This window comes from Sorex fumeus, unplaced genomic scaffold (assembly GCF_029834395.1).
Source record: "Sorex fumeus unplaced genomic scaffold, SorFum_2.1 ptg000122l, whole genome shotgun sequence".
NCBI lineage: Eukaryota > Metazoa > Chordata > Mammalia > Eulipotyphla > Soricidae > Sorex > Sorex fumeus.
Genome location: NW_026606179.1, coordinates 14671014 through 14694786, shown reverse-complemented (window position 1 = coordinate 14694786; position 23773 = coordinate 14671014). Strand labels below are relative to the sequence as shown.

At 49.9% G+C, this 23773-nt stretch overlaps 1 non-coding gene across 1 annotated transcript; it reads right to left on the bottom strand.

Annotated features, from left to right (window-relative positions):
• Window positions 1–2008: 2008 nt before the first annotated feature.
• Window positions 2009–2115, bottom strand: LOC130044632 (U6 spliceosomal RNA). The gene has a single exon (XR_008795467.1). It is a non-coding gene; the product is annotated as a U6 spliceosomal RNA (small nuclear RNA).
• Window positions 2116–23773: the final 21658 nt, after the last annotated feature.

Here is a 23773-nt window from a genome sequence, read left to right as displayed (position 1 = left end):
TGAGTGTGGAAAGGTCGAACTACAGCTGAATCTTATGAAGACAATGTTTATGAGAAACAGCCTCCTTCCTGACGCCCCATTCGCTCTCAACGGAATGACCATCTCCGAATGCAACAGTTACGTGTACCTAGGTCGAGAAGTCAACATGACAAATGACCTGGCACCCGAGCTGTGCAGGAGGAAGAGAGCGGCTTGGAATGCCTTCAAGAGCGTCGAAGAAATAGCTAAGAGGACGAAGAACCTCCGGCTCTGGGCACATCTCTTTGATTCCACTGTTCTTCCTGCATTAACATACGTCTCAGAGACCTGGGCCCTACGCAACCAGGATGAGAACACTATTCGGGTCTCCCAAAGAGGAATTGAAAGAGCTATGCTTGGAATATCACGTTTCACTCAAATGAGAGAAAGAATCCGGAGTTTCGACCTCCGTCGGCGATCAAGAATCAGGGATGCTGTCTCGTTTGCCAAGGCATCAAAAATCAGATGGGCTGGTCTCGTAATGAGATTTAGAGACGACCTCTGAACTAGAGCTGTTACCAACTGGATTCCACGGGATGTCAAAAGACCGCGTGGCCGCCCACCTACCAGATGGTCAGACTAAGAAGACCTTCTCAGCAGCCGACCCTGACCAGACTGGACCCCTTCCCACAGAAAGGGCCTGAATGGGATTACTGATAACTCTCACTTCCTACCTTTAATCTGATGAGCCCTCAGCTAGCCCAGACAAGATCTTACCTACTACAAAACCCCCACATGGGGCAGCTTGGGAAAACCCTATAAAAACCACCTTGAACAAAGAAAGGCACATATAAGCTGCCTGAACCTATGTGCTGCTTGTGCCCATGTAGCTGAGCACATGTGGTGCCTGCATCTCCCCCCTTGAGCTGTGGACTTTCATGCTTCCATATCTAATGCTGGGGTGTGTGTGTAGGGGCTCTCTCTGCCTTTGGAAAAGCCCGTGTTCTCTCTTAAACTCGTTACTCTCTCTCTCTCTCTCTTTCCCTCTCTCCTTCCCTTTGAAAAAATCCCAAATAAAATTTGATTTACTTGACTGCTCGTCTACTCCTGAAATTCTTTTCTGTGAGGCAGAGAACCCATAACCGTGGTTAAGGCCTAGGACTGACTTTCTTTTCCTGAAAAGAGCAACTCCTCATCCCAACCAGAATCTTTGTCTCCCTGAGAGATGGGAGGTGGGGATCAACTCCCCTGCAGAGAAGACCAAAGGAACATCAGGTGTGGCTTGACGGCCACCTGGTGGGGCTCAGGCCTGTGCTGAGCAGAGGCTTCCTGAAGATCAGTTCTAATCTTCCCAGCTAAGTCTCAAGGTGGCAGAGGCAGATCGGGAGAAAGTGACCTTCTCTCTCCTCTCACCTCACATAAACCATTTGTGGGGGCCCACCTTTCAAGATTACTGTTCCCTGAAAAAAACACCAGTTGGGTTTTATTGACTCAGACTAGGCCATGATTTCAAAACCCTTCTGTGATAACCTGAGGCTCCAGATCAGACCACAGTACCCAGTGGCAACCATACAGTAGAACCATCTCAGCCCCCCTGAAAGTCCCAGTGCACTTGTTTGCAGGACTGAGGAGCCTTTATTATCCCACAGGGACTGCCCAGCCTGAGAGAGGGGCTCAGCCACCAACAGCCTCGACCTGAGTGTAGGCAAGTTTTAAACATTCCTTTATTACATTCTACTCAGTGATTCTACTACTCAGTGAATTCTACTACTCAGGGGATTCTACTCAGTAGAACAATCAGCTTTTTTTCTAAATAAACAAGTATAATTTTACAATACTGAATATTTGACATTATTTTTGAAAAGTGGATGTTGGATAACATTGATTTGTCCTTTCTCCCCGCTAAGAGAGCTTAGGTTTGTTGAGTTACACACAGCACAGTGCCCCCGAGGCACACCCAATCCCATCAGGCACTCCCAGTTCTCTGTGTTTCTCTTTTTTTTATTATTTTTTTTATTAGTGAGACATATGAGGTACAGTTGTAGACTTAAAAAATATGGAATGCTTCACGAATTTGCGTGTCATCCTTGCGCAGGGGCCATGCTAATCTTCTCTGTATCATTCCAATTTTAGTATATATGCTGCCGAAGCGAGCACTCTGTGTTTCTCTTTAACCTCTCCTTTGTGCAGTGCTTCCCCTGTCCAATAATCACAAATTAATCCCTGTGACATGAAAAGTCAAATTCTTCTGAGGGCTTTGGATTTTGTGTGTAAGTCAAATACCGCTTTTTCTTTCCTTTATGTTCTTTGCATAGTTTATTTTAGAGTGATGCCCTTTTTGTATAGACACAGGAAGACAGTTAATGCTGTTTTTTTGCAACTTGGTAGTTAATTGACTCTGAATATGATTTACTCCTGGGTATCCATCTCATTTGATTTAAACCTCCGTTGCCCTTAGTTCCTATCACCCCAAAAGGAGGTTCCAACGAGGGACTTGGATGGACTCAGGGCAAGCCATCAGCTACCCTGGCATCAAAAAGGGGCAGTCTAAATACCATAAGAAATATAATAAGTTAAGAGCACAGTCGTGGAACAAACTGTCATGACCCAAAAAGAAGTAGCTAACCCTGCTGGGGTTAGGAAAGACTAACCTAGCCTGAGGACTGTAGTCCAGGATATATATAGCGAGATGTACCCAAGAAGAGCCACCTTTAAACTTAATATAGCTCTTACTGTGTCCGTACAAAATGACTAGAAATATTATTAAGAAGTACATTTAAGATGACTGTTTATATGGATACTGGCTAAGGAAAGACGAAAGCAAGACACCCTTGATGGAATCCTTGGGTATATCTCCTAACAGGAATCTGGAATGCTAGCACCCAGATGAGATTTTGTCCTTGAATTAATCTCCTAGAACTTCCCCTGAGGGAAGACTTTATATCTGTTCATGATATATGATTATGATATATGATCATGATATATGAGCATGATATACAATTATCTGTTTATAATAATGTTCAACCACACCTATGTGTAATTGATACCCCAGCCCCTTAAAATTTCTCTGTAATTAACTCTGTGAGACTTAAACTGTCACTAGGATTACCAACCAGCCTGGTGGCCGAGCTCCCTCCCTTCGTTGTTTGTCCATCACCGACTCCGTCTCCAGGGGTGGGGGTGGGAGAGACCAGGCTATTACTGCTTTACATGTTTTCATCCTTCCCTGTAGGCCAGCCAGAGGATGGAATTTGGTGATCAGACATGAACTCACCCAGGGAACCCTTGGCTCACCATGTCAGGCCATGGACCCACACTGCGCCGAAACAGCAACAGCTGAAAAAGCTCTCTTTTTACTTGGTAGTTGACAGGAGCAGTACAAAACAGTGTGGAACTTGTCAAACTCTAAGACTATTCTTGCAGTTATACTTAGTGATTTTCTGTCCGTGCACCACCAAGTGTTTCTTCCTGTTTCTCGCTATTGTTGAGTCACCTGCTTTTTCCTCCTACCCATGGGTCACCTCATCACATGGCCTTTTGGCTTTCTCCCTCTTAGAGAACTACACAGCCCAGGATGTCACTCTGCTGTGTTCTATACGTGATGTATGTTCTTTGTATGTTCCTAGATTGCCTTGTCCCCTTCTCTCCCTATGCATATCTGAGTTTCCTGAAACACTATTGAACCATGTATGGGCTGTGACATCACCACTTCAGCATGGCATAAAACCAGACTCAAGGGCTGGCCAGAGGGGCAGTCCAGGGATTAAGGCACTGGCCTTGCTTATGACCAATCTGCATTCAATAACCAGCACTGAATTAACTCCCCAGAACCACAGATTGTGAGAATGAAAGAGATTTGTTTGAGTCTCTGTTTTGGGGTTTTGTATTCTTTGGCTTTTTTCTCCATCACTGGTCCTCAAGGAAGCTCCCAGCTCTGTGCTTGTGCATTGCTCTCAGTGAGTCCCGGGGACCATGAGGTGCTGGGGATTGGACCAGACTCAGCCTCATTCAAGACAAGAGCCTTAACCCGGCCCCAACTCTCTCTCCAGTCCCTCCAGTGAGTCTGAGGGGCAGACCCCCAGAATTTGCTGATGGATGTGTTGTGGGTCAGAGAGAAACCCCCTTTTCTTGCAAGTCTCTCAGGGTCTGGGGTGAGGGAGAAGCTGATTGTGGGAAAGATGTGAGGAACAGCTTTGGGGACCACATAAAAACACAAAGGGCAGGTTTAGTTATGAATAGGTGAACATTGAACACGCACACTGACACACACAGAGGGACAGACAGAAACACACACAGAAATGTACACAGACACAGAGACACATACACAGAGACACACAATAGAAATCGAGATCTCGTGAGGTTTGAGTTTCTCTTCTGGGTGGGCAGGAAATTCTACAAGAAATTCAGGCTCATTTTCTCACTCTTCTGTCCAGGAACTTGTGTTACTGTTACTTGGTTCTCACTGTTACAATTTTCTCTCCTTCCCGCTCCTGTGGCTCTCGCTGTGGGGGCGGCTCTCACACCCAGCTCATGCTCGCACATGATTCTCTGTGGTGCTCACTGGGGTCCACCCAGGCCTATTGCCCCCAGGACACAGTGGGCCTTGGAAGATTTTCCTTGGGAGCAGCTGCTGTCTACCACAGGCCTTTCTGCAGAGCTGCTTCTGGGTCTGGGAGAAATGTCCCTGAAAGGCCTACAACATTCTCCCCTGCAGGCCTCTCAGCATGGCTGTCATTGTGGGTTTCACTGGAAGGTGGTTGTTCTGGCCCCAAAGAGTGGTGTGTGTGTGTGTGTGTGTGTGTGTGTGTGTGTGTGTGTGTGTGGTATGTGTGTGTGGTGTGTGTGTGCACACGCATGCTCACGTGGGGGGGGGGGTGGCTAGGGGTCTGGGGTGCCAGGGATTGAGCCTGCTGATAAGAGGTGAGGGGTGTCGGGACTCAGACCCCTGCCACCCATTCTTGTGGTCCTCTCTATTGAGGCTCAAAATCATCAGCAAACATTTATTTAGGAGGCAGCAAGTAGCAAGGCAGTAAAAGGCTTCAGGAAGTGGGGTTCATGGGGCTCACCCACATTCTCTTTGTTCTTGCCTTACTTTTTTTTCTTTTTTTTCTTAAATTTTTATTAGTGAAACACCATGGAGGTACAGTTTTAGACTTAAAATGTTTGTGCTTGGGTTTCAGTTATACAATGATCGAATACCCATCCCTCCACCAGTGCCCATTCTCCACCACCACCAGTCCCAGTATCCCTCCCACCCCACATCCCCCCATCCCACTCAGACCCACCAGTGCCCATTCTCCACCACCACCAGTCCCAGTATCCCTCCCACCCCACATCCCCCCATCCCACCCTACTTCTGTGGCAGAGCATTCCCTTTTGTTATCTCTCTCCTTTTGAGGACTGTGGTTTGCAAAAGAGACATTGAGTGGCAATCTTGTTTGGTCTATAGTCTAGCCTTACTTTTTTTTTTTAAGATTTTTTTTAAAAAAATCTTTGGTAGAGAATCTGGGCTTTATTTTATTTTATTATTATATTTTTTGCTTTTTTGGTCACACCCGGTGATGCACAGGGGTTACTCCTGGATCATGCACTCAGGCATCACTCCTGGCGGTGCTCAGGGGACCATATGGGATGCTGGGAATCAAACCCGGCTCGGCCGCATGCAAGGCAAACGCCCTACCCGCTGTGCTATCACTCCAGCTCTGCCTCACTTTTGTTTTCAAACTTCCTCCTTCCTAGGAAAAAAAAAAAGTAAAAACTCTCTCATAAAAAGTGCAGGTCCTGTTCCTTAGAGAGAGAGGAGAGAACAAGATGATTGGAGACCCAGGATTCCTCATTAACGGTCTCTATAGTGATTAGGGGTTGAAACACCCTATTCGTCCGACGTGTTTTTTAAAAATAAAATGAAATAAGTCACCGTCACTGTCCTCCCAATGTTCATCTATTTGCTCAAGCAGGCCCAGTAATGTCTCCATCAAGAGACTTGTTGTTACTGTGTTTGGCATATCGAATACATCACGGTAGCTTGCCAGGCTCTGCCGTGCTGGCAAAATACTCTCGGTAGTTTGCCGGGCTCTCCGAGAGGGGCGGAGGAATCGGCCATGTTGGCCGCTTGTAAGGCGAACACCCTACCGCTGTGCTATCACTCCAGCCCCTTAGGTGTAGGATCCGTGAAAATGAGTTTTGGTGTCGAATCCATGAAAGTGGTTTCCATGTGGATCTCCTGGGTCCTTTCATAGCTGAGGCCCAGCAGTTTCCGGGGCTGACCTACTTGCGCCCTGTCAGGCAGAGGGAGAGACCGTGTGTGGGACCCGCTGCAGTTTCCTTATTCCCAGACACCGGGTCCCGCCTGACTGGGAACTTACTGCCCAAGGCCCAGAACCTTCTTCCTCCTTCTCCCATTCAGGGTTGCCCAGACATTCTTTGCTTTCTCCCTCCTACCCTGGCCTGGAGTCCTGCCCCTGGGCTGTTACTCCAGCCCCAAGATCTTCACGGGTGGCGGTTGGGGAGGGGAAGTGGGTTGCATCTGCAGTGACCAGGGCTGACTCCTGGGTTTTCAGAAAATGAATCACTAGTGCCCTCCTGGAAATATACCTACTATTTTGGCTTGGGGCCACATCCATCTGTGCTCAGGGGTCATTCCTGGTGGGCCTCGGGGAACCGTGTGCATTTCTCGAGATTAAATCCAGGTCAGGGGTGTGCAAGGAAATCTCCTTTCTGCTGTCCTGCCTCTCAGACCCTGTATCCTACCTCAGTAAATAAAGAAACAACATTTCTCCTTCTCCAACCTCCCAAGGTGGCATTTACCTCTGGATTATGCCAGCATCCACAGTGTGTGGTAGCCCGCTCCTTGAGAATCCCAGATACCCCATCTCCTATTGTGTATGTATCTTCTGTATTTCCATCACTAAGCCAGCTATCAATTATTCCATTGTCCATCCAACTGACCAGGCTCCATGCTTCCATATATAAATCCATCCACACATCTCTTCATCCCTCCATCTACCTTTTCACCCAACCATCCATCCTTCTGTCCATCCTTCCATCTAACCATTCACCATTCTTCCCTTTTATCCCTCCCTCCATCTATTCATCTGTCCATCCCTCCATCCACCCATCCATCCATCCCTCCATCATACTCTCTGTGCAGAAATGCCCTCCTGAGGAAGAGTCTTGTTTCCTGCACTGGGAACTGTGGTGGGGGGAATAATGGGTTCCAGGCACCCAGTTATTAGTTCTTAAGGCTGTGACTATCCCTGAAATGGATAAAGGCCCTTGCAGGGTGATGAATTCAAAGTCTTGGGTTGAGAGCTTCTCCTGGACATCATAGGGGGCCCTGATGGCCAACACCAAGGTCCTTCTACAGGAGAGAAAGAGGCAGGAGGGAAGAAGGGGACTGTCCAGGTGTGGTACCAGGACAGTCTCAGTCCCTACTGGTGAGGCTTGTCACCACGGGGTTCTGCAAGGACAGTGTCCTAGTGTGGTAGCTGAGCACAACGGCCACGGCTGGTCCTCAGACCCCCATTTCTGCCTTGAAACAGCCTCCAGAAGTAGCCCTGACTGATATACCAGGAACAGACCCCTCCCCATGAACTAACTATACCGGAGCTGTGACACTGCCACTGGACACCTTCTGTGCCACAACTAAGTAGAGAGTTACGCCGCTGCTTAGATAGCTTCTCTGCTTCTCCCTTCCTGATGGAAAGATGTGCTGAGCCCTTCACCGGCTGCCAGAAACTGCTACAAAGGCTGAAACATTGGGTCTGGGGTCCTGCACAGTCAGCTACAAAACTCCTCAGCATTTCTCTGATTTTGAGTCTCTAAATTGGTGAAACTGACCTGGCCAGCCCTGCCCGCCACCTACGGGACCCGCAGGAGCCAGACCCTGCCCCCAGGGGACTGCCCAACAGACGCACCCAAGGGAGGCCCAGAGCTACCAGGCTTTGTCCCTGCTGAGCCTGCACCCAAGAAGCGCCACCTGAAGATGAGACTCGGAGAGCCCTGGGGGCTGGGGTTCCTGCGCACCAACTTCCTGTGGCACCAGTCGCTCTTGTACAAGCGTGAGAAGGCCGTGGGCAACAAGGTGTACCAGACGTGCTGGGACCACGTGCTGCAAGTCTGCCGCATCCGAGCCATCACCCAGGGCCAGCGGGTGACCATGATGCGGGGCCACTGCCACCCGCTGGACGTGGAGGGCCTGGAGGTGTGGTGGCATCGGGAAAAGGACACTGCCATGATGCAGGCCAGGCCGGGCGGGGACCTGCCAGGTGCCCTCGCCCTCAGCAGGCCCCACCCCAGAAGCAGGCCAAGGTCGAAGAAGAGCAGATGTCGCGCGCACCAAGGTCCCCTGTGGACGAGCCAGAGGAGAACTGAGGAGGCCCGAGTCCCTGAAGACACCCCTGGGAGGCAGCTTCCTGGTGCATGCCATCACCTAGGGCGAGCAGGTAACCGTGATGCGGGGCCACTGTCCCTACCCTCCACCTGGGAGGCCTGGAGGCGGGGCAGCAGCTTGAACCACTCCCTGGCAAGGCCCTGCGGGAGGAGGCACAACTTCTGCCTGAAGATCAGCTGTGCTTCAAGGCTTGTCCTCCTGAGAACCAACAGAACCGAGGTCCCAGACACCAAGCTTGATGGCACAGATCCATGCTGTTAGCTGCTGGGAGAGGCCCTTCCCCCGTCTGCTGGCCCCTCCCACCAGTTAGATGAGCTGGAGACTCCGCCTAGCCCTTCCCACTTGGCACCAACCCATCTCCTCAGGGCCTCCAAGAGCTGGTTGCCTTGGGCCACAGAGAATCAGCCCTGCCCCTTGCAGAAGACAGGGGCTCAGGACACCTGTCTGGACAGACCCTCTCCTGCCCCACCATGGCCAGAGTGCCCTTGGCCGCCGGGACTTTGTGGACATGGCTCTCTCAGCCACCTGAGTGGGTGATGCATATGTCTGCTGGGGCCCACAGAACTGGCCCTCCTTGCTGGGCTCTGCCATCTCTCCCGGTAACAGGCAAATCCGATGTCATACTCCGGCCAGACTCCTTGCTGATTCCCACCCTGCATCCCCCTGGCGGCTGGTGACTGTCCCCATGTCCACAGGAAGCCAACTGAGGCCAGCAGAGCCCAGGCCCTTCCCCCAAGTTCACCTGAAGCAACGGTGAGGTGCCCGGCAGCAGAGGGAGTGGCTGACACCCCTGTAATGCCAAAGACCCTGCCCTGGAGCCCAGAAGGATACACTGCTACAGCCTGTCATATCAGCTAGGGAGAGTGGCCAGGACGGATCCCTTCATGCCCCTCTGCTTGTGCATTTCCCCGAAGTAAACCCTCTTTCATAAGGACAAAAAAAGAATTCCTTTGCTTTCTCATTCTTGTGTGTGGACTTGTTCTCTCCACAACTGGGGATCTGAAATTTGGGCACAACACTAGGAATTCTATTGCCAAGAGGGCCCTTCCCATCTAACTGCCTCCATCACTCAGAGGGACCCCTTTGTCCACTGTGACCCCCCAGAAACTCTACACATGGAGCTAAGCTGAGCTGCCTGGTGGGTGAAGCTCAGAACATGGGGTTCTGGAAAGATGGTGGGTGGGGCTCAGCGGGAACCAGCAGAGCCTGGGCTGGTCCCTGGGACCCCGCTGTGCTTTTTCCTTTGCAGACCCTGTTCCCACATGGTCAGAGTGAGGACCCGCCCCCTTGAGTTCTGTGAGTCCTTCCTGTGCAGGTGAGGCAGAAGCAGACTCTCCCTTACACACACACACACACACAGTGACAGACGTTAGAGACAGATGTCCTTTAAGGAAAGAACTGAGAATGCTGCCTCAGTGTCAGAGAGGAAGCTGACCGAAGGCCTCTACCCCTAAGGTTACCGCAGGCTCACAGAGAGTTTCATTGTCGCATATAATAGGGCCTCCAGGAGCAAGAGCCTCAGGACCCATCATTCCAGGTCCCCACTGGAATGGGGTTTTGGTCCTTCGCCCCTGCCCCATCCCTCTTCCAATGATCTTCTTTGCAAACAGAATAGGGTTTAGGGCACTTCCCTGATTTGGGACAGTCCTTATGGGAGAGTCCGGCTTCTTGCAGAGGTGGTGCCCAAGAACATGTGTAGCCCACAACTCCCATCCCCCTCCATATGTGTACTTTCATGCTTTCGTATCTAATGCTGGGTTGTGTGTAGGGGCTCTCTCTCTCCTTCTTTGGAGAAATTGCCTTCTCTCTTGAACATGTTACTCTCTCTCTCTTCCTCTCCCTCTTCCCCTTCCTAAAAAAACCCTCCAAATAAAATCAACTGCTGGTCTACTCCTGAAATTCTTTTCTGCGAGGTGAGACCAGAACCTGATAACCCTGAATCCCAGGATGGTAGAGGTGGATTGGGAGAAAGTAACTGTCCCTCTCTTCTCCTCGCGTCACATAAACCACACGTGGAGACCCACCAACTTAATAAGCAGGCACCAGCTCTCGAATAGAGGTGGTGGTACATAGGTACATGCTGAGAGGTTCAACCTTCAGCATCCTTTGAACAAAAGATCTGTGGATTGCTTCTGGGAGGGAGGAGATGAAGTGGCTGAGTAGGAATGGCCTAGAGCTGGGAGGGAGGGAGAGGCTGGATCACTACCTCTCTAGCCCTTAGAGCAGCAGGTCACAAGCCACCAGCATCCTGACTGGCGTGGGCCTCTACTGCTTCCTCACTCCAGGCCACACAGGTTAGGGTTCAAGAAGCCATCCAGGCTGAGCTGCCCCAGGGCCCAGGAGCACCAGCCTCGGGCCATCTCCAAGGGAAACAAGCTCTTTCAGGGGCAGCAAAGGAAAGTGCCCTAGTATCCTGCAGAGCAAAGGAGAGCCTCTAAGCCGGGGTGAGGCTTCATAGGCCGCTTATGCTGCGGTTAGGGCTCGCGCTCCTCTCCAGCCGCTGGGACTTAGAAGGAAGAGCAGAAGCAGCCCCATGGGAACCCGACTCCCTAGACTGCGACATTCCACTCTCCAGGGGAAAGTGGGGTCACAGCGAAGAAAAACCGGACAGACTTTCATCCACCTTAACAACAGCTTCAAGGTGCTAGTCAACTTCTACCTGGTGAATGGATGCCTGTTTTTTCATTTTTTTTTTTTTATTAGTGAAGCACCATGAGGTACAGTTGTAGATTTACAAATCTTTGTGCCTGAGTTTCGGTCATACAATGATCAAATACCCATCCCTCCACCAGTGCCCATTTCCCCCAACCCCCCCTCCCACCCTGCCTCTGTGGCAGGGCATTCCCCTTTGTTCTCTCTCTCCTTTTGGGTGTTGTGGTCTGCAAGATGCCTGTTTTTTCTAACAGGGTTACAGGACTAGGCATCAGAAAACAAAAAAACAAAACAGGTGACAGAGACCTGGAGTCTGGCACACTTCCTGCTCTTCTGCTGGAAATTTCTCCCGGGCAAGCCACCCAATGATGCAGGTGAGGTGGAAGTGGTGGGTCTCTGTGTTCATTCGCAATTCCCAGGTTCTTCAATAGTTTCAACAATGAAAGTATTGAGTAATAATAATTTCAAATTTTTGCGTTTTTGTAAACAGAAAAGGGGGAGATGTAGGGTGACAATGCTTTGTCCTTCCACAAGAAGCTTAGGTTTATCTGGTTACACCCATCACAGTGCTCCTGAGGCACTTCCATTCCATTGTGTTTATCTGTAAACAGTCTTCCTTATGCTCTCCTCCCCACCCAGTTAATCAGCTTTCCCTTTAATCAGACTCTGTTAATTTGTAAGGTCAGTTTCCCAGAAATCTATGATTTTATATGTATGAGCGAAATATGGCCTTTCTCCTCTCCTCATGCCTTATGAACAGTTTACTTTAAAACAATATCCTTTTTGTATAGATACAGGAAGACTGCTAACGTTATGCTTTGTAACTTAGGATTTGATTGGCTTTGAATATTATTCACTCCCGGCATCTGCTTTCTCAATTTAAGCCTCAGTTGCCCTTAGTTCCTAACACCCCAAAAGCAGGGTCCCGACGAGGGACTGAATGGACCCAGGGCAAGCGGTGAGCTACCCTGGCATCGAAATAGGCCAGGCTAAAGTGCCACGATTCTTAACTATAAGTTAAGAGCTTGATCATAGACAAATGCTGTCATTATCCAAAGGTAACAACGAGACTAGGATCCTGCTAGGGGTGGGAAAGACTATCTGTCCTCAGCACTGTAGTCTGAGATCAAGATGGCCCTAGGAGAGCAATTCTATTAGTTTAATATATTTCTTACTGTATCATACAAATTGATTTATATTATATATGCTTATTTTTTTTTATTGCTCGAATGGGCCCAGTAACGTCTCCATTGGAGACTTTGTTGTTACTGTGTTTTGGCATATCGAATACATCATGGGGAGCTTGCCAGGCTCTGCCGTGCGGGCGAGGTACTCTCGGTAGCTTGCCGGGCTCTCCGAGAGGGGTGGAGGAATCGAACTCAGTTCGGCCATGTTGGCTGCGTGCAAGGCAAACGCCCTACCGCTGTGCTATATGCTTGTAGGACAAGGAGAGAAGAAACACACCCTTGGGATCCCGCTCTAAGGTGGGTTGTCCTGCTGAGAAAGGATCTGTCCTAGGAGCGGCTTTCCCTGAGGCTAAGAATTCTGCCCCTATTGTTTGTGACCACACCTATGTGTAATTATTACTCCAACCCCTCATGCTTTGGGTTTTAACTGTACTGGAAGAGTGGGCTGGGGGTTGAGAAGGAAGAAGCAGAGTTCAGAAGGGATCAGAAGGAAGAGAAAGAGGGATCAGAATCCAGACTCCAGAGAAGGAGGACGAAGGGGGATGGAGAAGGAGAATGAAGTAGCATGGGGGAGGAAGAAGGGAGCAGAGGCAGAGAAGGGAGACTGGTGTAGATGGAGAGAGGATCAGAATAAACTGCGACTAATACCAACATGGGTCTCATTCTCCTAAAGAGCCTTGAATATAATCTCAGGGCTAGGATGAAGGAGACTTTACTGGGGCCTGCTCGAGGCAATCGACAAATAACAGGATGATTTGTGATTTGTGATTTTGTGAATACCAACCTGCCTGGCCCTCGTTTCCTTCCTTCCTTTCCTTCCTCGCCATCGACCTCCCCGGGGTGGGAGATGGGTGAGACTACCGAACGCGGGACGCGGGCGGTGGGAGAGATAGAGCCACCGCCTCTGTGTGTGTGCACCTCGTGAGTTTACACACCCTGCCAGCCTAGGCTCCCGGGAAGAGTTTTATGTTCCTGGGAAGCCCTGGGATGCTGAGACAGAACCTTGGGGTGGAATGTGAGTCAGGTTGATGGAGGGAAGATGGACATCCAGAGAGAGGATACTTGTGGACCCCAAGCTCGCACCTGCCCATTGTGTTATGATGCAGAGGGGACTCCTTGAGGGATGCTGGGGTCAGGAGAGAGGATTCAGGGGATGTTTTGTTCTTGGAAAGTGTCCAGCCTTGGGACCATCTTTTTCAGTGTCTCCAGGTCAGTCCGTCTGTCCCCTGGTGCCTTCTGTCGGTGGGTCCTGGGAAGCGCTGGCTTCTCTCTGCACAGCTGCACAGGAGACAACCTGGAAAGGGAAGATTCAAACCTGACCTGCAAAGTCCTTTCAGACAAAACTAGCAACTCTCCCTGCAACCCTGTGGCCCAGAAGTCAGGCCTGTGGGTCCTTCTTCCAGGAGTCTGGGCAGTTTCCGCAGATGCAGCGTGAGGTAGTGCAACCCTGCGTGTGAGGGACAGCACGGGGAGTCTGCTCGCCTGGCTGAGCTCTGCTATGCGTGCTGAGGAACCAGCTCTATCCCCCAACCCACAGAACCCTCCAAGCCCCACTATGAGTAACCCAGAAGCACTGAGTGGCCAAAATACTTTTTAGACAGCAGATCTGAGCACAGACCAAGAAACTAACTCAGCCTTTGAGTCAATTCCAGACTCTGGGTGCAGCACAGATGGTGCTCCTGGGAGACCAACCAAGCAGTGCTCTGAGTACACCCCTAACACCCTTAACTCTGTCCCAACTCCCCTCACTTACCCCAGCAGCCTAGTTCAGGTCCTGACCTTCGGAGAGAGAGGAGACACATCAGGGAGCTGCGGCCAGTCACAGGAAGTGGTGCGGGGCCCAGGGCTCCCCCTTCCCTTCAGGGTCCCACAGTTCTAAATCAGGCTGGGAGAGACTTCATCCAGTTACTCCTCAGTTTCCTTCAATTCTCTCCTTTTGCCTTAGTTTTTGTGTGGTGTCAGGTATCAAATCTGGAGCCTCAAACATAAAGTTATGTGCTCCATCAGCCAGTAATTGATTAGAAATCAATACTGTCAATACTGACCGAGCCCCTTCCAGGACTTGATTCATTAAAAATAACACCAACTCCTATCCCACCATTATGGCTTAGTGTGGCTTTAGGAGCCGGATAGGGTCCAGGTCTGGCCCTGACCCTCGGGATCTGTGTGACCTTGAGCCCTGGACTCCCCTCTCTGGGCCTCAGTTTCTCACCCCCAAGAACTCCCCGACCAGTCTAGGGCCATTCCTGGGGCAGGAGACGCAGCTGGGCCCTGACACTCCCAATGCTCCTCTCCCTGCCCTGCTGATGTGACACCACAGAGCGACAATCACAGAGACACAGCTGGGGGTAAAGGGACAAATGTGTCCCTGTGGAGGGCCCACAAACCACTCTCCGGCCCGCAGAGGTGGCCCTAGGATCCGTAGGTGCAGGGAAGGACCAACCGAATGAACACAAGACACAAGAGACAGAGTATAGTTTTGAATTTCATTTCATTTCATCATCCTGTTAATCGTCAATTGCCTCGAGCAGGCCCCAGTAACGTCTCTTTCATCCTAGCCCTGAGATTATATTCACGGCTCTTTAGGAGAATGAGACCCATCATTGTTACTGGTATTTGGCATATTTGGTACGCCACGGGGAGTTTGCCAGACTCTGCCCTGTGGGCAGGCTACATTCGATAGCCTGCAAGTTTGTCCAAAGTAGGAATGAGATAATAAGATGTCATAAAGAAAAGTTCTGATAAGATGACGCGCGGCCGCAAATGCGGCCACGCAGTTCCGGGATCTGGATTTTATAGTCTCTGAGTCTTGGCCGCTGATGGGATTACATGGCGCCAGGGGGCCAGGTGGTGGGTGTGACCCCTGCCTACTGGAATTTGGAGGATCTGGGTGGAAGATGCTCGACTCCAATTCGAATAGGCTTGGAGGTCTCGGCCCCGGAACCCGCGTGGCTTTGTCCCTCTGCCAGTACCTTCATGTGTGCGGAGAGTGGTCTCAGCATGGTGGTGGCTGGTCCTGGAGGTCTTCGGCTGCCTGAGCCCCGGTCGGGGCGGCGAGGAAAGCTCGACCCGCTCCCCTCCAAGGGGTCCCGGCGAGGGACACCCAGGCACGGGGGCAAAAGACTGCACTGTTCTCGGCCTTTTGGCTAAGATCAAGTGTAATAGTTTTGAAATAGAGAGAAAAAGGGACAGCACTTTATTGAGGGATACAGGCTGTTTATATAGGGTCCGGGCAGCTCAGTCAGGAGCAGAAGCAGTATAACCATATATGGTAAAGTCAGCAACAAGAGCTAACATTCAAGGTAAACATTTGTACATCAAAAGGGTCTATGGTAGTAGGTGCATCCTGAGCTTTACATTTGCATATCCGCATCCTGGAGGTTACTATAGCTAAGGCCAGATAAGATAACTGTCAGCCTGATGTGTGGCTATAGATCAGGCATCCGCTGAGATCAGGAAGTCCTGGGAATCTGTCACCAATGTCTCTCCCGAGCAGTTCCTAACATGGGAACCACGGCCAGGGTCTATGAGAGGGCTCTTGGCTTCCCACATGTCCCATGCAGGGCTCAGCACTGCCCAGAGTGCTCAGGGAGGCCCCTCTTTATAGATAAGGAGACTGAGTCACAGGAAATCTGTCCTCCGCCGGTGACTCAGCAACAAGGCTAGGAGCGATCAAATTCAGGCCCAGGGCTCTGGGGATGACACACATGTGGTCACCTGCTCCAACACCTGAATCTAGTCTGATGCCAGGGTGCAGGTGACACAGACCCTGAGTGTCCTACCCTAGAGAGGTCACACTCCATGGGAGACAGACAAATGCCCACATAGCGTAGCCAGAATGGGCACAGTTGGGGTGGGAGCACAGACCACATGCTTGGCACATGCTAGGGCTGATGGAGGTCTTCCTAGAGGAGGGAGACTCCAGCTGGCATGTGAGAGTTCACTGGTGATTGTAAGGTTTTTTCCCACAAATGGCAATGGCAACTGGACAAAATGGTAACGGACGGGGCATGGAATCGGGGGCCTCACTCCCTCAGGGTGGGAGACAAGCCCCTGCCTCATTGTCCATGTCTGCAGGGTCAGGGCCACCCGGCTGTGGAGACACACAGGGCAGGCTGCCAGGGGGGACAAGCACAGAGCCTCACACGGGGTCAGGCTCAGGGATTAGGGTTCGGGATGCTCAGAGCCAACACACGGGTGAGGAATGTTCCAGAGACACTCACTGGACTGTCTCCGACACCGGTAATAAACCAGGGCACCCAGCACAGCCACCAACATGATTCCCACAATCGCAACAGGCAGGCCGATCTGGAGAGCCAAACTTGACTGTGAATCTTCCTGGGGAGATCCTGTAAAAGAAAAGGAAGCAGGTATTTGGGATCGGAGACACTGGTGTCCCTCTGCCCTCAAACATTTCCCCTCACTCCTATGGGCAGCCCCACTGGCACTCCATAGAGCTCTGTGGTGTAGGGGGCAAAACCCAGGACTGACCAATCAGAGCGCTCCCCTCTGTGTGGCTGCTGGAATTGGCTAGAGCCACTGACAGTTGAATTTAGGAGCCAGAGAGAGACAGTACAGTGGGGAGGGCACTAGCCCTTTACACAGACTATCTGGGTTCCATTCCCGGAACCCCATATGATCTACTGAGTGCTGCCTGGAGTAATTACTGTGCAAAGTAGAAATAAGCCCTGAGCAACCCTGGTTGTGGCCAAAAATAAAGGAAGAAAGAAAGAAAGAAAGAAAGAAAGAAAGAAAGAAAGAAAGAAAGAGAGAGAGAGGAAGGAAGGAAGGAAGAAAGAAAGAAAGAAAGAAAGAAAGAAAGAAAGAAAGAAAGAAAGAAAAGATGTTGCGTTTTCCACAGACATACTGAATGATGAGATGGGCACATGTAAGCCAGCCTGTTACCCATCACAGTGCCTCCTCCTTCAGACCCAGGAGCCCATCCCTAAGAGAATGGCAGGAGGGTGAGGACCGGGCACAGAGCAGACCCTGGGAAGAGCTGGGATAACTGCCCCAGATTACTGAGGGCAGAGTTGGCCTGTGAATACAGCCTGTACTGACTACAGTGCAGACAAAATAAGGGTCATTCCTATTTTACACACAATTGGGACTCCAGTTTGATTCAGACTGAATCAAACATGACAGGGTCGTTTTCCTGCCCAACCGGGGCATTTCCAGGATCTGCAATGGCGAGAGCTCGGCCCCAGCCTCTGGAAAGACCTTTTCTGAGTGTCCGGGAAGAGGCCTCGGCAGGAGTCTGGGAGCATCACATGGCTGAGGGGTCCTTCCCCAGGGGCCCTCCCATCCCTCCTCAGAGACAGTCCTGCTTGGCACCTCCTGGGGTGTCTCCGTGCTCCCCACTGGTCCTCACCTGGAAGCTGGACTCTCATGGATGCCTGACCCATCCCCAGGTCATTGGAGACGTGGCAGATGAAGGTCGTGTTGATGAACTCCTCAGTGGGCTGGATCAGAAGCCGGGAGCCCTGGGGTACAGCAGAGGGGGGAAGGGGGCCCGTGGTCCTGGGGGACACAGGCAGGTGAGAATATTTCCTCTGCTGGAGTCCAGAGTGACAGGGACTGAGGAAACCCAGCACCTCCCTGGGTGTGACCCAAGTTGAGGGGTACCTGGAGTCCCTCCGACTCTCCCTTTTGCACCCCTATTTCTGCTCAGCAGGTCCTGAGACCCACCTTCTGAATCCATCCAGAAACTTCCAGTCATCAAGACCTATGTGAGCGCTGCTCTGACCCCATCCCCAGGCTCTTGCTCAACTGTCACCACCCCAAAACACACTGGTGGCCTGAGAGAACTCACTAGAACAGAGTTCCAGGCCCTCCTCTGCTCAGTGACACTGAGAAGCCCTGCCTCAGAGTAAAGCCCAGCCCCTAAGTTGGGTCCTCAGAGCTGACCCGATCCCTCAGACTCCGGAGTCAGTCGCCACCTCCTTTGCTCTGGTGTCCAGGTTCTTGGGGTGGACCCCAGTTAATGAAGTCCCTACTGGGTGTAGGTGATCTTCGACCCAAAATTTCCCAGAACTGAGTAAGGTGTGTGGGGATTGAGGAGGAGGGTGAGAATGGGGCACAGAGCAGTCCTGGGAAGAGCTGGGGTATCTGCATCTGGGCTGAGAACCCCCCCAAATTTGCGTGTGCCAGACCCCTTCATTTAATTTAAAGATAATATGGATGTTCTTGCTGGGGCTGTGCCCAGGTCTCCCATGTGGGTTCCTGTCTGCCACTGATCTGAGGTCCTGCCACAGGCAAGACAGTCTAATAGGGTCAGAGGAGACCCTGTCTGGATCCCTCTGCTTCTCCTTCCTTGAAGACCAGCAGTCCATCCCCAGCCTCCTCCCTTAGATCAGGAGTTCAACTCCAGTATGTCTTCCCTCAGATCCTGGCAACCATCACAAGGCCTTCTCCCTCAGAATGAGGAGGGCATTCCAGTACCTCCTCCCTCAGACCCAAGAGTCCATTCCCTGTGCCTCCCCACTCAGATCCAGGGATACATCCACAGTCCTTCTTCTGTCAGACCCTGAGATCCATCACCAGTCATCCTTCCTCAGAACTAGCTGTTCATCCCCAACCTCCTCCCTCAGACCCTGGCCATGCTCCCAGCACCTTTCTCAGGTATAGGAGCACATCAGCCCCATCCTTCCCCTTGGAGTCTAGGCACTCAGGTGCTGTCCCCCAATAATTTGGAGTCCATCATAGCCTCCTCCCTCAGACCTTACAGCAATCCCCCATGGTATCTCCCCTCAGATCTGGATTAGCCCAGGACTCACGTGCTCCAGTCATAACTCTTGGGCTCCGGGTTGCTGCGGGCGTCACAGGTCAGGCTGGTCTCCCTGTGGCCCTGCTGCCCAGTGTCATCATAGAAGGCAATAGAGACCTGGGGGGCGTCTGTGAGGGGAACAGGGACAAGCTCAATGACAGGAGCCCTGAGGGACCCACACTTGAGGAGAAGAAGAGCCGTCACCCACAGTTCAAACAGGAGACACCAGGGGCAGCTGAATCTAAGCAACTTGACAATAACTCTGGGTACATAGGGGTATCCTGGGAGGGTCAGAGTCTTGCTGTGTCCCTTAGTGACCTGGGGACAGATGCCAAATGCGCTCATGTCTTTGAGAGGTCCAGCCCCTGCTCTGCAGTGTCACGTGCTTGGGAATTTCTGCTCTGCTCCCTCCTTCCAGGTCCTGCAAATACAGCAGGGTGTGTGTGGGCGGGGGGGGGGGGAAGACAGGCTGTGAGCAGGTGTATACTAGGCTGGGATAGTGTAGACATGAGTCTGGATCCTCACTGTCCACACTGCCTGTCAACTGGCCACTTAGTGGTGTCCACGAAGCCCTTGACACGCTATGGTCCCCAGGAACCAAGATGCAGAATTAGTGACTCAGCGCAGACAAGAGTAGAAGGTTGACTGATGACCTAAGGTGCTGGGGAGGCTCAAATCATCTCTACTGCTCCTGTGGGTTGGGTGGGTGTGGGGGACAGGCACACCTGAACAGCCAATCTGGGGTGCAGGCGATTCATGGAGTGTATGTCAAGACACTCAGACACACACACATGTGGGGGACGCTCAGGACAGGGCCCCGCAGTGACCCACATCTGGCTATTCAAGGGCCTCATCTGGCGGCATTAGTAGGGAGTAAAGCTGTGTGGGGAAGACCAGGCAGATGTGTTGAAGGGCGTGTAGACAACCATGGTGCAGGAGGGAGGCAGCTGTTGGGCAGGTAGACAGCCCCTGAGGAGCTGGGCAAAGAGCAGTGTGTTCTGTGCCAGGATGGACAGTGTAGACCCTTCTCCTGCAGGGCCAGTGTAGATAGGGCATGAAATGAATGAGATCCATGGAGACAAGGGTCTCAGCAGCCAGTGTAGATGACACAGGGTACAGTGAGAACTCTCCTAGCTATAGCCTCGACCACTAGTGTAGATGTGAGATATTGTTTTATTGTCCAGGGAACCAATGTCAACCAGTGGCTTTAAACCCTTTTGCACTTACATACCAGGGAAAATAGAAATATTTCATCAAACACTAAAAAAAGAGATAAACAACATAATCCATCATATCAACAGAAGAAAAGATAAAAATCATATGATCACATCAATAGATGCAGAGAAAGCATTTGACAAGATCCAACACCCGTTTATCATGAAAACCCTCACCAAAATGGGGAAAGAGGGGACTTTCCTCAATATAATTAAAGCCATCTATCACAAGCCTATACCAAGCATCATCCTCAATGGGGAAAAACTGAGAGGCTTTCCCCTAAGGTCAGGGATGAGACAAGGATGCCCATTCTCTCCACTACTGTTCAATATACTACTGGAAGTACTTGCAACAGTGATTAGGCAAGAAAAAGATATTAAGGGCATCCAGGTAGGAAAGGAAGAAATCAAGCTCTCACTATTTGCAGAAGATATGATACTATACTTAGAGAATCCTAAAACCTATACCAAGAAACTCTTAGAAACAATAGACTTGTATAGTAAAGTTGCAGGCTATAAAATCAATACCCAAAAGGCCATGGCTTTCCTATACATAAATAGTGAAAGAGAAGAAAGTGACATGAAGAAAACAATCCCATTCACAATTGTGCTCCAGAAAATCAAGTACCTAGGAATCAGCTTAACTAAGGAAGTAAAGGACCTGTACAAAGAAAACTACAAAACGCTACTTCAGGAAATAAAAGAGGACTCACAGAAATGGAAAAATATCCTCTGTTCATGGATCGGGAGAATTAACATTGTCAAAATGGCAATAATTCCCAAAGCACAGTACAAATTCAATGTGATCCCTATTATGATACCCATAACATTTTTCAAAGAAATGGAGCAAACACTCCTGAAATTTATATGGAACAATAAGCCCCCATAAACAGCTAAAGCAGTTCTTGGGAAAAAGAAAAAGGGAGGAATAAACTTCCCTAACTTCAAACTCTACTACAGAGCAGTATTAATTAAAACAGCATGGTACTGGAACAAAGGCAGAGCTGTAGACCAATGGAACAGGGTTGAATATACTGACATCTCTCCCAAGCATATGATCATTTAATCTTCGATAAGGGGGCAAGAAAAGTGAAGTGGAGCAAGGAAAGCCTCTTTAACAAATTGTGCTGGCAAAACTGGACGGCTACATGCCAAAAAGTGGGCTCAGATCTCTGCCTAACGCCATGTAGAAAAGTAAGATCAAAATGGATTAAAGACTTCAATATCAGACTGGAATCCATAAGGTTCATTGAAGACAAAGTTGGCAAAACCCTTCATGATATTGAATCTAATGGTATTTTCAAAGATGTCACGCCACTGGCCAAGCAAGTGAAAACAGAGATAGATAAATGGGACTATCTTAAACTAAGAAGTTTCTGCACCTCAAAAGAAAAAGTGACCAAAATACAAAGACAGTCTACAGAATGGGAAAGGATATTCACCAAATACACATCTGACAAGGAGTTGATATCAAGAATATAAAAAATACTAGTTGAACTCCACAAGAAGAAAATATCCAACCAACCCCATCAAAAAATGGGGCAATGAAATGAACAGAAACTTTCTCAAAGAAGAAATCCAAATGACTAAAAGGCACATGAGAAAATACTCTACATCATTAATCATCAGGAAGATGCAGATCAAAACAACAATGAGATATCATTTCACACCACAGAGACTGGCCCACATCCAAAAGAACAAAAGCAACCAGTGCTGGCATGGATGTGGCAAGAAAGGGACCCTCCTTCACTGCTGGTGGGAATGCCGAGTGGTTCCGCCCTTTTGGAAAACAGTATGGACGATTCTCAAAAAATTAGAAATTGAGCTCTCATTTGACCCAGCAATACCACTCCTGGGAATATATCCCAGAGAGACAAAAATATATAGTCGAAGTGACATCTGCACTTGTTTGTTCATTGCAGCACTCTTTACAATAGCCAGAATCTGGAAAAAACCTGAGTGCCCAAGAACAGATGACTGGTTAAAGAAACTTTGGTACATCTACACAATGGAGTACTATGTAGCTGTTAGAAAAGACGAAGTCATGAAATTTACATACAAGTGGTACTACATGGAAAGTATCATGTTAAGCAAAATGACTCAGAAAGAAAGGGATAGACATAAAAATATTGCATTCATCTGGGGAACATAAAGTAACAAAATAGGAGACTAATACCCAAGTGTAGGATGACATTGCTTTGTCCTTCCTCCACAAAAAGCTTAGGTTTATCTGGTTACACCCATCACAGTGCTCCTGAGGCACTTCCATTCCATTGTGTTTATCTGTAAACAGTCTTCCTTATGCTCTCCTCCCCACCCAGTTAATCAGCTTTCCCCCTAATCAGACTCTGTTAATTTGTAAGGTCAGATTCCTCAGAAATCTATGATTTTATATATATGAGTGAAATATTGCCTTTCTCCTTTCCTTATGCCTTATGAACAGTTTACTTTAAAGCAATGCCCTTTTTGTATAGATACAGGAAGACCGTTAACATTATGCTTTGTAACTTAGGATTTGATTGGCTTTGAATGTTATTCACTCCCGGGCATCTGCTTTCTCAACTTAAGCCCCAGTTGCCCTTAGTTCCTAACACCCCAAAAGCAGGGTCCCGACGAGGGACTGAATGGACCCAGGGCAAGCGGTGAGCTATCCTGGCATCGAAATGGGCCAGGCCAAAGTACCACGATTCTTAACTATAGGTTAAGAGCATGATCATAGACAAATGCTGTCATGATCCAAAGGTAACGACGAGACTAGGATCCTGCTAGGGGTGGGAAAGACTATCTAGCCTGAGCACTGTAGTCTGAGATCGATATAAAAGGTAAAGGTAAAGGCCCTCCCGTTGATCATCGATTTGCTTGAGCGGGCCCAGTAACGTCTCCATTGGAGACTTTGTTGTTACTGTGTTTGGCATATCGAATACGTCACGGGGAGCTTGCCAGGCTCTGCCGTGCGGGCGAGATACTCTCAGTAGCTTGCCGGGCTCTCCAAGAGGGGAGAAGGAATCGAACTCGGGTCGGTCATGTTGGCTGCGTGCAAGGCAAACGCCCTACCGCTGTGCTATTGCTCCAGCCCTAGGAGATCGATATGGCCCTAGGAAAACAATTCTATAAGTTTAAGATATTTCTTAATGTATTCATACAAAATGATTTATATTATATATTCTTATATGCTTGTCGGACAAGGAGAGGAGAGACACACCCGTGGGATCCTGCTCTAGGGTGGGTCATCCTGCTGAGAAAGGATCTGTCCTAGGAGCAGCTTTCCCTGAGGCTAAGATTTCTATTCCTATTGATTGTGACCGCACCTCTGTGTAATTGTTCCCCCAATTCCTCATGGAGAGAGATATAATGAGACTGCAGAATGGGCAAAGGGGGCAAAGGCAGAGAAGAGAGACTGGTGTGGATGGAGAGAGGATTGCAATAAACTGTGACTAAGACCAACCAGTCTAGCCCTCGTTCCTTCCTTTGCCTGCCCATCGCAATCAACCTCCCCAGGGTGGGGGAAGAAGGATGAAACTACCGAACACAGGCAGCGGGAGAGATAGAGCCACTGCCAATGTGTGCTGTACCCCTTTCGTGAGTTTACACACCCAAGAATGGC